This window comes from Copadichromis virginalis, linkage group LG19 (genome assembly GCF_057382275.1).
Source record: "Copadichromis virginalis isolate Kocher_CV1m ecotype Utaka linkage group LG19, C_Virginalis_male_GT1.1, whole genome shotgun sequence".
Lineage (NCBI taxonomy): Eukaryota > Metazoa > Chordata > Actinopteri > Cichliformes > Cichlidae > Copadichromis > Copadichromis virginalis.
Genome location: NC_140636.1, coordinates 6,221,242 through 6,233,169, shown reverse-complemented (window position 1 = coordinate 6,233,169; position 11,928 = coordinate 6,221,242). Strand labels below are relative to the sequence as shown.

Here is an 11,928-nt window from a genome sequence, read left to right as displayed (position 1 = left end):
AGTCGCTCTCATCTGCTCCCCCGTAACACTGCTCTTTTATTGAGGTTACATGAATATACATAGGTTCATTAACATATATGACGTCTACATACAAACAAAGAGGACCTTGCCTGTGCATTGTGTAAGTGACACACACATATACATATACACACACACATAATTAATATATATATATATATATGCATGTATGTGTGTGTGTGTGTGTGTGTGTGTGTGTGTGTGTGTGTGTGTGTATATATATATATATATATATATATATATATATATATATATATATATATATATATATATATACATACACACACATATATACATATACATATACATACACACACGTGTGTACATACATGTATACGTGTGTACATACATACATGTATACGTGTGTACATGTATACATGTATACGTGTGTACATGTATACATACATACATGTATACGTGTGTACATGTATACATGTATACGTGTGTACATACATACATACATACATGTGTACATACATACATACATACATGTGTACATACATACATACATGTATACGTGTGTACATACATACATACATGTATACGTGTGTACATACATACATACATGTATACGTGTGTACATACATACATACATACACACACACACACACACACACACACACACACACACACACACACACACATATAGACTGGGACTATGGCGCCGTCCTGGAACGATGCTACAATTGTCGTAATCCATAAAGAGGGCAAGGACCCCACAAATTGTCAATCATACAGGCCAGTCTCATTACTTAATACTGATTTGCGCATTCTCACCACGATTTTAGCCAAAAGAGTTAGTAAAATTATTACACAGGTTATAAATCCAGATTAAACGGGGTTCATTGCAGGAAGGCACTTTGGGGACAATGTTCGTAGATTGTTGAACTTAGTGTCCTTGTACAAGACCAAACAAGAAGAAACGATGATTCTGTCTCTTGATGCGCAAAAAGCATTCGACAGGGTTTCCTGGCAGTACTTGGGCCATACACTTGAAAGATTCAAATTTGGCCCAAACTTAATTAAGTGGATACAGATTCTTTATTCCAACCCAATGGCGGCTGTACGGGTAAATGGAACAATATCAGCCAGATTTCTGCTGGAACGTGGGTGTAGACAAGGATGCCCACTGTCGCCCCTGCTGTTCGATATAAGTATTGAGCCTCTGGCGCAGTTGATTAGAGATGAACATGAAATTCAGGGCCTTTCAATTAATGGAGAACAGCATAAATTGTCCATCTATGCAGACGATGTACTTTTATACATTTCAAATCCTGCAGTCAGTGTACCTCATTTAAAAGAAATTATTAGTACATACGGTTACCTCTCTGGTTACAAAGTTAATATTGACAAAACATTGGCAATGGATATAGGAGGAAACATTTCACAAACATTTAAGGAGCGATGTGGCTTTAAATGGCCAAACGAAGGTATCAAGTATTTAGGAATTCAGATTCCTCACTCATTATCAGACTTGTTTAAAGTAAATTATGAAGTTATAGTTGCAAAAATAAAAAAAGATTTAGAGAGATGGACAGTCCTGCCTCTGTCTTTCTTAGGTCGGATCGAGAGTATACGTATGAATGTATTGCCAAGACTTCTAGACCTTTTCCTGACCCGTTTATCACCTTCCATGGCTCCAAAACACTGGAAGCATCAGTGCCTATCAGTAGCTCCACATCTGCATTAACGTTGTAAAGTTTAACAGGTTTAAGATGAGGCCACTGATCTGGGGAATATTAACTGTAGAAACTGGCATAGTCTTTTGAGTCAAAACATCTGGCAATGGCATGAAATCATTTGCTTCCAAACCAGACAGAACTTGTGTACTAACAATCTTATCTTGACTCATTGTTCTCAAAAAGATATTGGTCTTTTTACCTTTTACATTCAGCCTTTTTGCCAAAGTTTCTGTACAGAATGTACCTGAACTTCCAGGATCCAAAAACGCATAGGTTTGCACAATTTTATTGCTCTTTTGGCTCTTAACTTGAACTGGAACTATAGAAAAAATTGCATCAACTTCATGACCAGCCCCAATATACCCACATGTCTGAGTAGTTGCAGTTGAAAAGTTGACATTAGAGTTTGTCCTCTGTTGAGTTTGTTCCGAAGACGCACCTGGATCCTTTCGCTCTATATGAATCAGAATCAGAATCAGAATCAGAAAGGGGTTTATTGCCAAATGTTGAGCAGGTTTACAACATTAGGAAATTGCTGCGGTGCTTCAGTGCAAACATAGTGTCATAAATAGCACTTAAATAGTGTCATAAATAGCACTTAAATAGACATGAAAAAATAAAAGTAGGGATAAGAATTAAAAGTGCTACGTAGAAAGATATGTGCATGAGCTATACATGAGATATATACATGAGAATAAGAATTAAGAGTGCTACGTAGAAAGATATATACATGAGTGCAGGTGGTGATCAGTGCCAAACATGGAATGATGCAGTGACACAGCGTAGGGTCATGTGTTAGTGGTGGGAACAGTCATATGGTTATTGTTCATGTGTCCAACAGCAGAGGGGAAGAAACTGTTCTTATGGCGGGAGGTTCTGGTGCGAATGGACCGGAGCCTCCTGCCTGAGGGGAGCAGGTCAAACAGACTGTGTCCAGGGTGAGAAGGGTCAGCTGAGATCCGAGCTGCACGCCGCAATGTCCTGGAGGTGTACAGGTCCTGCAAAGATGGGAGTCTGCAGCCAATCACCTTCTCAGCAGAGCGCACAACACGCTGCAGTCTCTGTTTGTCCCTGATAGTGGCTCCAGCGTACCACACGGTGATGGAGGAGGTGAGGATGGACTCGATGATTGCAGTGTAGAACTGCATCATCGTCCGTGTTGGCAGGTTGAATTTCTTCAGCTGCCTCAGGAAGTACATCCTCTGCTGGGCTTTCTTGATGACGGAGGTGATGGTGGGCTCCCACTTCAGGTCCTGGGTGATGGTGGTACCCAGGAAGCGGAATGAGTCCACAGAGGTGATGGGGGTGTCAGTCAGGATGATGGGGGGGAGTGGGGCTGTGTGCTTCCTGAAGTCCACAATAATCTCCACTGTCTTCTGGGCATTCAGCACCAGGTTGTTGTGGCTGCACCAGGACACCAGACGTTCAACCTCCCTCCTGTAGGCAGACTCATCCCCGTCAGAGATGAGCCCAATAACGGTGGTGTCATCTGCAAACTTGATTAGCTTGACAGACTGGTGGGTGGAGGTGCAGCAGTTGGTGTACAGGGAGAAGAGCAGAGGAGAAAGAACACAGCCCTGAGGGGAGCCGGTGCTGATGGTCCGGGAGTCCGAGACATTCTTTCCCAGCCTCACGTGCTGCTTCCTGTCCGTCAGGAAGTCAGTGATCCACCGGCAGATGGGATCAGGCACATTCATCTGGGAAAGCTTGTCTCGGAGATGGTCTGGAAGGATGGTGTTGAAGGCAGAGCTGAAGTCCACAAACAGGATCCTGGCGTAGGTTCCTGGGGAGTCCAGATGCTGCAGGATGAAGTGTAGGGCCATGTTGATGGCGTCGTCTACAGACCTGTTGGCTCTATATGCAAACTGCAGGGGGTCCAGGAGGGGGGCCGTGAGGGTCCTGAGATGGGAGAGAACTAGGCGCTCAAAAGACTTCATGACCACAGATGTCAGAGCCACGGGTCTGTAGTCATTTAGTCCAGTGATCCTAGGTTTCTTGGGGACAGGGATTATGGTGGAGGACTTGAAGCAGGCAGGCACATGACATGCCTGCAGTGAGGAGTTGAAAATGCCAGAAAACACTGGGGCCAGCTCGTTTGCACAGTGTCTGAGGGTGGCAGGAGACACGCCGTCTGGGCCGGGAGCTTTCCGAGCATTCAGGTTCTTAAACTGCTTCCTCACATCTGCTTCATGAATATGAAGAGTTGTGGTGGGAGGAGGTAGTGTGAAATCCTCTTTTGTGTGGGGTGAGGAGGGGGGTGTTGTAGGTGAACAGTTTGAAGGTGGTGATGGCTCTATGGAGGGGGGAGAGGTGGGGGAATGAGTGTCCAAAGTGCCTCTATTGTTGGGGCCGTTGGAGGTGTGAAGGCTGCCTGATGGCTCGTCTAAACGGCAGTAGAAGTCGTTAAGGGTGTTGGCCAAGAGCAAGTCATCAGTGGAGTGGGGGGTTTTAGGCTTGTAGTTGGTGATATTCCTAAAACCTTTCCACACAGAGGCCGAGTCATTCTCTGAGATCTGCTGCTGCATCTTCTCAGAGTGCTGATGTTTAGCAATGTCCACTTCTTTAGTGAACTTGTACTTGGCCTCTCTGTAGCAGTCCCTGTCTCCGCTTCTGAACGCCTTTCTCTTTTCCAGCCACAGCTTTTTGAGTTTAGGAGTAAACCAGGGTTTGTCATTGTTATAACTCACCCTGGTGTGTGATGGCACAATGCTGTCCTCACAGAAGTGGATATAGGAGGTGACAGTGTCCGTAGACTCGTCCAAGCTGTTAGAAGCAGCCTTCATTGTGTCCCAGTCTGTAGACTCCAAACACGTGCGAAGCTCCTCCACAGCCTCGTTGCTCCACAGTTTTTTAGTCCTCACGACAGGTTTGGAGAGCTTCAGCCTCTGTCTGTACGCGGGGATTAGGTGGATCATAACGTGGTCAGAAAGTCCGAGTGAAGCGCGGGGCACCGCGCGATAGGCCCCGCTGATCGTGCTGTAACAGTGGTCTAATGTCCTCTCCTCTCTGGTCGGGCATTTAATATACTGCTTGTATTTGGGAAGCTCATGGCTCAGATTGGCTTTGTTAAAGTCCCCAAGAGCAATGATGAGAGAGTCCGGGAATGTCCGCTCCATGTGCAGTATCTGCTCCGCGAGTGCGCACTGAGCTGCCTGCGCATCTGCGTCTGGCGGGATGTAAACAGCGGCCAGGATGAATGAAGCAAACTCCCGCGGAGAATAAAACGGTTTGCAGTGGATAAAAAGATATTCCAGAGAGGAAGAGCAGTGCTGAGCAATCACTGTTACATCTGTGCACCAGCCACTATTGATGTAGAAGCAGAGACCTCCACCTTTGGACTTACCGGAGAGAGCGGCCTGCCGGTCCGCGCGCAGCAGATGGAAGCCCTCCAGCTTGAGCGCGCAGTCCGGGATGTCCTCACAGAGCCACGACTCCGTAAAACATAAGACACAGGAGGAGGCAAAGTCTCTGTTAATGCTTCTCATCAGGGCCAGTTCGTCAATCTTATTCCCGAGTGAGCGTACAAGAAGAAGAACCCCTGGGTGCCTTTGGTGACACACGTCGCAATCCAAACGACTCCTACAGTCTTTGCTTGTGTGACCAACTTTTAAACAACCAAAACAAATTCCCCTTTCCTTGATAAAAGTCAACTTATCCTGATGCGTTTTAGCTTTAAACTGCTTACAATTCTCTAGTAAATGATTGCTGTGTGAACAAAACAAACAACTATGCAGAACGGCGGAAGTTGTTCTGCTTCCAGTTGATTGAGCTTTGATTCCTGGCACTGTACTGACATTAGTGGCAAAACTACTTCCTTTTCTCCTTTGCTTGGTAGAACTTGAAGCTTTAAAGCTGCTTCCAGATTGTGAGTCTTGGATGTTGCCAAACACTGGATCTGATGCTACTTGTACCTGTTTTATTATAAAGGCAACCAGATCAGTGAATACTGCTCTGTAACCATTTTGTTCCTGCAGTTCATAGGCAACAACTCTCCATCTTTCCCTCAATTTGTATGGAAGCTTCATAACAACCATTCTCATATTTGAGGGCAAATCCAACTCCTTCATATAAACAACTTGCTGTGTTAGATTCAAACATCCTTGAAGAAAAAGAGAGAATGACTGTAGACCTTTCACATCCCCACTTTTAATAGGTACCCAACTCACAATCCTCTCCATATATGCAGAGGCAATTTTATTTTCGTTCCCAAAATGTTCTTCAAGAAGATCTTTGGCTGTGGAATAGCCCTGCTCAGGAGGTAAGTGCTGACAACTATGCACCAAATCCCTAGGCTGCCCCCTAGTGAACTGCTCTAAAAAATGCAAACAGTCGCTCCAGTTATCAGTTTTAGCTTCCACTCCATTTTCAAAGGCATTCATAAATGATCTGTACTGTAAAGGGTCTCCATCAAACACAGGGATGTTTCTGGCGGGGAGGACAGAAGATAAGTTTTGTTTTACAAGCAAAGTAGTGATGTCATTTTGTTTTTGCATAATATTTACAATCTCCTTCGTGCAATTCCCAGTCAAAGTAGGAGACTGAGGCTGTGTTTGCTGCGTCACTTGAGCTGAATCATCAACCTGATGTTGGGTTTGACTTTGTCTAGGTACGATTACTTGTGATTCAGATGCAGAATTTATACCAGAGTAATCTCTTGATGTTGGAACAAATGTATCGGCACAAGGATTTAAACTAGGCGCTTCTTGTACGTGCCCTCTTTCAAAATAAGAGTTCATTCCATCAGAATGCTCAGAGCTACAAACTGAATTTATTTTTAAGACACGAAGCTTTGCATTAGTGGCTGCCAGCTCTGTTTCCAAGGATAATGTCTCCTTTTCTTTTCTCAGTTTCTCCTTTTCTTTTCTCAGTTTTTCCTCTTGCGCTTCGATAGAATGTTTTTCTTTAATGCAGCGAGTCGCTCCATGAGCGCTGCTTTGTCAGCTGCAGCTTTAATGCGTGCGGAAGATGTTGATGAAATTCGACTTTGCTGTGACAAGGTTTTTGAAGGTGGTTTTACACTTGAGATATTAGAGACACTGTCTTCAGGATTTATTTCATCCAAACTTTCAACAGCTTGATCATTAAGAGCAGTATTGCTTTGTTCAGTATACGGCTCGCCCGCCTCCTGCAACCAAACCTTTACTTTGTCCATAAAAACAGAGAATGCTGTCACCTTCGACTGAAAATGTGCAACTTGCCTTTTCACTTCATCTTCTGGCAGTGGCAAACTTAAAAAGGATTCTTGCAAAGCGTTTGCATCTTGATAGCATTTAATAAACTTCCCAAATTCAGAAGACACTTCCTTAACGTTCTCATGTGAGGTTGTGGAGGTATGTAACAACGACAGGAGAGGTCTCAGTGTCTCACTCCAACAACTTTATTAACTGACAGAACTTCACATATAGTCAGCGCCAAAATCTCCACCCCCACTTCCTTTCAACTTGTGTGTGAGTGGAGCCACCTGGTGGTCCGCCACACATACCCCCCCTTGAACACACAGTCAGGTCTCCATTCAGTCCAGGACCCTGGGTCTAAGCAAACGACCCGCACGACTGAACCTGGGAGGGAGAGAACAGGCAGAGGAAGGTCCATCCTGTGAACGAGGCTGGTGAAGGTGAGCAGGAAAGGCAGGAGGAGGCTCAAACGTTGGTGGTCCGGGGGTAGTCCTGGGGGGAAAACCAGAGACTGTCAACCCCAGCGCAGGAGGTCGGCCACGGCGAGGGGCCTGGGCCGGCACTACATCACTGTCCGGAAGAACATGTGCTGGTTTAAGTCTGTCAACACACACAGTCTCCCTTCGACCCCCAAAATCCAAAACAAAATGTTTCTGGCCTGGTTCAATAACCCTGAACGGGCCGTCATACAGCGGCCGCAGCGGTGTCCTGTGGGCATCGTGCCTGACAAAAACAAACTTAGCAGTCTCTAAAGTCTTTGGAACAAAGGTGTCAGGCACGCAATGGTGCACCGGACCAGGAACCCGAAGCGAGTGCAAAAGCGGGGTGAGAGAGAGCACCGATGGATCGAAGCAGGGAGGAGGATTTTCGGACAAGAATTCTCCAGGCACGCAGAGGGGCTGACCAAACACTAGCTCAGCTGGGGAAGCGCCGAGATCCTCCTTAACCGCAGAGCGCAGCCCAAGCAAAACCCACGGGAGGCGGTCAACCCAATTGCCATCCTTTAAGGAGGCGTGAAAGGCAGCCTTCAGCGACCGGTGGAACCGTTCACACATCCCATTAGCCTGCGGGTTGTATGCGGTTGTGCGGTGGACTTTAGCCCCCAGTCCATCAGCCATGGCCGACCAAAGCTCGGAAATGAACTGGGGGCCTCTGTCTGACGTAATGTCCGCGGGTGGGCCGAAACGCGAGACCCAGGTCGACAAAAACGCCTTGGCCACCACTGCTGCGGTAGTGGACGCCAGGGGGACCGCCTCCGGCCACCTGGTGGTCCGGTCAACAACAGTCAAAAGGTGCGTAAAACCTTGTGACTGCGGCAAGGGACCCACCAGATCGACATGCACATGATCGAAACGTTTGCCGGGTATGAAGAACGGCTCCAGGGGCGCCTTGGTGTGTTTATGAACCTTCGCGCGCTGGCAGGGAATGCACGCCGACGCCCATTCCTTAACAGCTTTGCGAAGGCCTGGCCAAACGAATTTAGAGCTGACCAGTTTAACAGAGGCCCGGACCCCTGGATGAGAGAGAGCATGTACCGAGTCAAAAACTTGACGACGCCAGGAAGCAGGAACCACAGGGCGAGGGCGGCCGGTGGAAACGTCACAGACGAGGAGGGGACCACCGTCCTGCACGGGTCTGTCCTCCAGTATGAGGCCCGTCTGGGTGGATTTAAGCGCGAGGATGTCAGGGTCACCGCTCTGATCAGCAGCCATGGCGGAGTAGTCTATGCCGAGAAAGACGGGAGAAACCAGCGCACGGGACAAACAGTCAGCCACATGATTGGATTTACCAGCCACGTGCCGAATGTGCGTGGTAAACTCAGAAATGGCTGCCAACTGGCGCTGCTGGCGTGCACTCCATGGATCGGAAACCTTGGACATGGCAAACGTCAAGGGTTTGTGGTCCACGTATGCGGTAAAGTGACGACCCTCGAGAAAAAACCGGAAATGACGAGATGCCAGGTGGAGCGCCAGTAGCTCCCTGTCAAAAACGCTGTAATTGCGTTCGCTGTCACGTAGCGTACGGCTGAAAAAGGCGAGCGGTTGCCAGACACCCGAGATTCGCTGTTCCAGCACCGCACCCACCGCTATGTCCGATGCATCGGTGGTCAACGCAATCGGCGCTGAGGGGGATGGGTGGGCCAGAAGGGCAGCATTAGCTAACGCTGACTTAGCATCAGAAAACGCTTGGATGCTGTCCGGAAACCAGTCAACGGAGTCATTAGCTTTCTTACCTTTTAACGCCCCATAAAGGGGCTTCAGCAGATGTGCCGCTCTGGGGAGAAAACGGTTGTAAAAATTCACCATCCCCAAAAATTCCTGCAGTGCCTTAACAGTCGTGGGACGCGGAAATTCCGAAACAGCTCGGACTTTGTCAGGCAACGGAACCGCGCCCTCGGCGGAAACACGGTGCCCAAGGAAATCGAGAACGGGCAACCCAAACTGGCATTTAGACGGATTAATAATCAGTCCATGCTCCGCCAAACGCTGAAAAACCTGACGCAGATGGAACATGTGCTGCTCCTTCGAGCTGCTGGCCACCAGTATATCATCAAGATATACAAAAACAAAGGGCAGCCCGCGCAAGACCGAGTCCATCAACTGCTGGAAGGTTTGGGCGGCACCTTTCAGGCCAAACGGCATGCGCAGAAACTCGAAAAGGCCCAAAGGTGTAATTACGGCGGTTTTGGGGACATCCTCCGCGCGCACGGGAACCTGGTGATATCCCCGTACCAAATCGATCTTAGAAAAAACCGAGGTCCCCGCAAGATGGGCGGAAAAATCTTGGATGTGGGGAATGGGATAACGATCGTTCTCTGTGACATTATTACGACGACGGAAATCCCCACAAGGTCGCCACCGACCATCAGATTTAGGCACCATGTGTAACGGAGAAGCCCAGGCACTGTTCGAACGCTGCACGATGCCCAGACGCTCCATGGTGGCAAATTCTTCCCGAGCGACAGCCAATTTGGCGGGGTCGAGGCGGCGCGCGCGCGCGAACACCGGGGGCCCTACTGTAGTTATGTAATGCTCCACCCCGTGCTTCGTCACCGTGCTCGAGAAAGTGGGGACAGTGAGTGAGGGAAACTCAGAAAGCAAACACTGAAAAACGTCACCCGAATCTACTGAGTTAGCATGCACCACGGGCTGAGCATCCCGAGTCAAACAGGGTAATGAGGAAAATGATACAGCATCAATTAAACGTCTGTTAGCAACATCAACCAGCAGTCCGTGAGCACAAAGAAAATCAGCGCCTATTATAGGCACAGAGCTAGCAGCAACAACAAAGTTCCACTGAAAGTCACGGTCGTGAAAGCAAACAGTCACCAACCTTTCACCGAAGGTTTTGATGGGAGAGCCATTAGCCGCTGTTAGCAATGGCCCGCAGCCCTTAGCTAGCCTGTCCGAGCCAATCGGGGGAAGAAGGCTCTTCTGTGAGCCGGAGTCCACCAGGAAACGCCTCCCCGAGCGTGAGTCCTCTAAGAAAAGCAGCCTTTCCTTGTTGCCAGCGGTCGCGGCTGCTACAGAGCGCTGACATGCCCGTTTCCCTGGGTCTGGAAACTGCAAGGCGGGAGGCAGCGCCGTGCCTTCGCTCCAAAACGCTGGTGATTAAAACAAAGCCCCTTTCCGCGGTGCCGCCGTGCAGCGATTCCGGCCACAGTGGACGAGTCGGAGGGCCCGTGGAGCATCGGTGAGGGGGAGGGGGAAAACGCTGGTGGGTCCTGAATAACCGTCTGGACGCCGAAAGTCCTGGTAGCCAGGAGGATGCGATCTGCCTCTTCCGCAAGGGAGCGGTAATCCTTCGTGGCCAATAGCGGGGAGTTGGCAAGGCCAGCGCGCACTGGAGCCGGCAGCTGTCGAAGAAAGAGGTAGGTGAAGAGAAATCCTCCGTCCTCCGCGCCCAGCAAGGACAGCATGCTCTCCATGAGCTCGAGGGCGGTGCCGTCGCCCAGGCCCGCGATGGAAAGGAGTTTCTCGGCCCGCTCAGCATCAGAGAGGGAGTAACGCCGCAGCAGCAGCCCCTTGAGGGTGGCGTACTTGCCCTGGGCTGGGGGATCCCGGAGGAGAGTCATCACACGGCGGGTTGACAGCGGGTCAAGTGAGGCCACCACATGGTGGTATTTAGTGTCGTCATTAAAGCGGAAATTTTCCCCATGTACTTAGATGCTTGCTTACACATTGAACTGCGCTTTTCTTGGCATGTCTTTATATACAAATCCAAACCTTTTGGCGTAAATTTAACGCTTCTTTTCTCTGCTTGCATCTCAGTGTCATCCTCTCGTTTACTCTTAATATCCGACATTTTTATTGTCCTCTTGGATTATTTCAAACTTCATAAAGATGCACAGCACACTGAGAATCCATAGCCTAAAGTACAAACATGACATCCATTTACCTGCCTTTTGCAGCGAACAAACATTTCCACAGAGGGCGTTGGCATGTTTCAATTAGCGATCCAATTTTGCACCAATTTAGTACGTCAAAACTCAGTTCATCAGTCTTTGTAGTGAAATTATGTCTTTAAACTCCAATAGCTTCACCGTTTTCCTTTACGGCTTAAACAATATTATCACTCACCAGCTTTGATGAACGAGTGACATGTTGATCCAGGCCTCAACATCAAATCCGTCTGGATTACTCACCAGACGATCCAATAACTTTTATTCGAGTTCGACGGTGATCCTTGAAATCCTTATATCCATTAATGAAGGATTATTCCTTTGTCCACGGGAAGGTTTTTTACTTTATGTAGTGGCAATTCCTTTACTTTTGAAAGATCCAACGTCCCACAACTTAAAGTCCACAAGCCACTGCTGCACTGAGGTAATATTTCGTACGCAGGCAAAAGAAGTCCATTGTCCAAACATTTTAGTTGAAAGTTTTGGTTTATTTATCCATCTTGGCAAGCAATAACAAGATCCTTCCTGCTGCTTCTCCTGCTCTGGTAAAAAACCATAGGCCCACCCCAATGCATGCTGGTCCTATACCAGTCTCTTTATTTATAGAAAAAAAATGGCCCTACTGACTAATTTAACAAAATAACAACAAACA

The 11,928-nt window shown here is 48.0% G+C and overlaps 1 pseudogene; it reads right to left on the bottom strand.

Annotated features, from left to right (window-relative positions):
- Positions 1–5,790: 5,790 nt before the first annotated feature.
- Positions 5,791–11,600, bottom strand: LOC146685409 (uncharacterized; annotated as a pseudogene).
- Between the last annotated feature and the right edge of the window lie 328 nt (positions 11,601–11,928).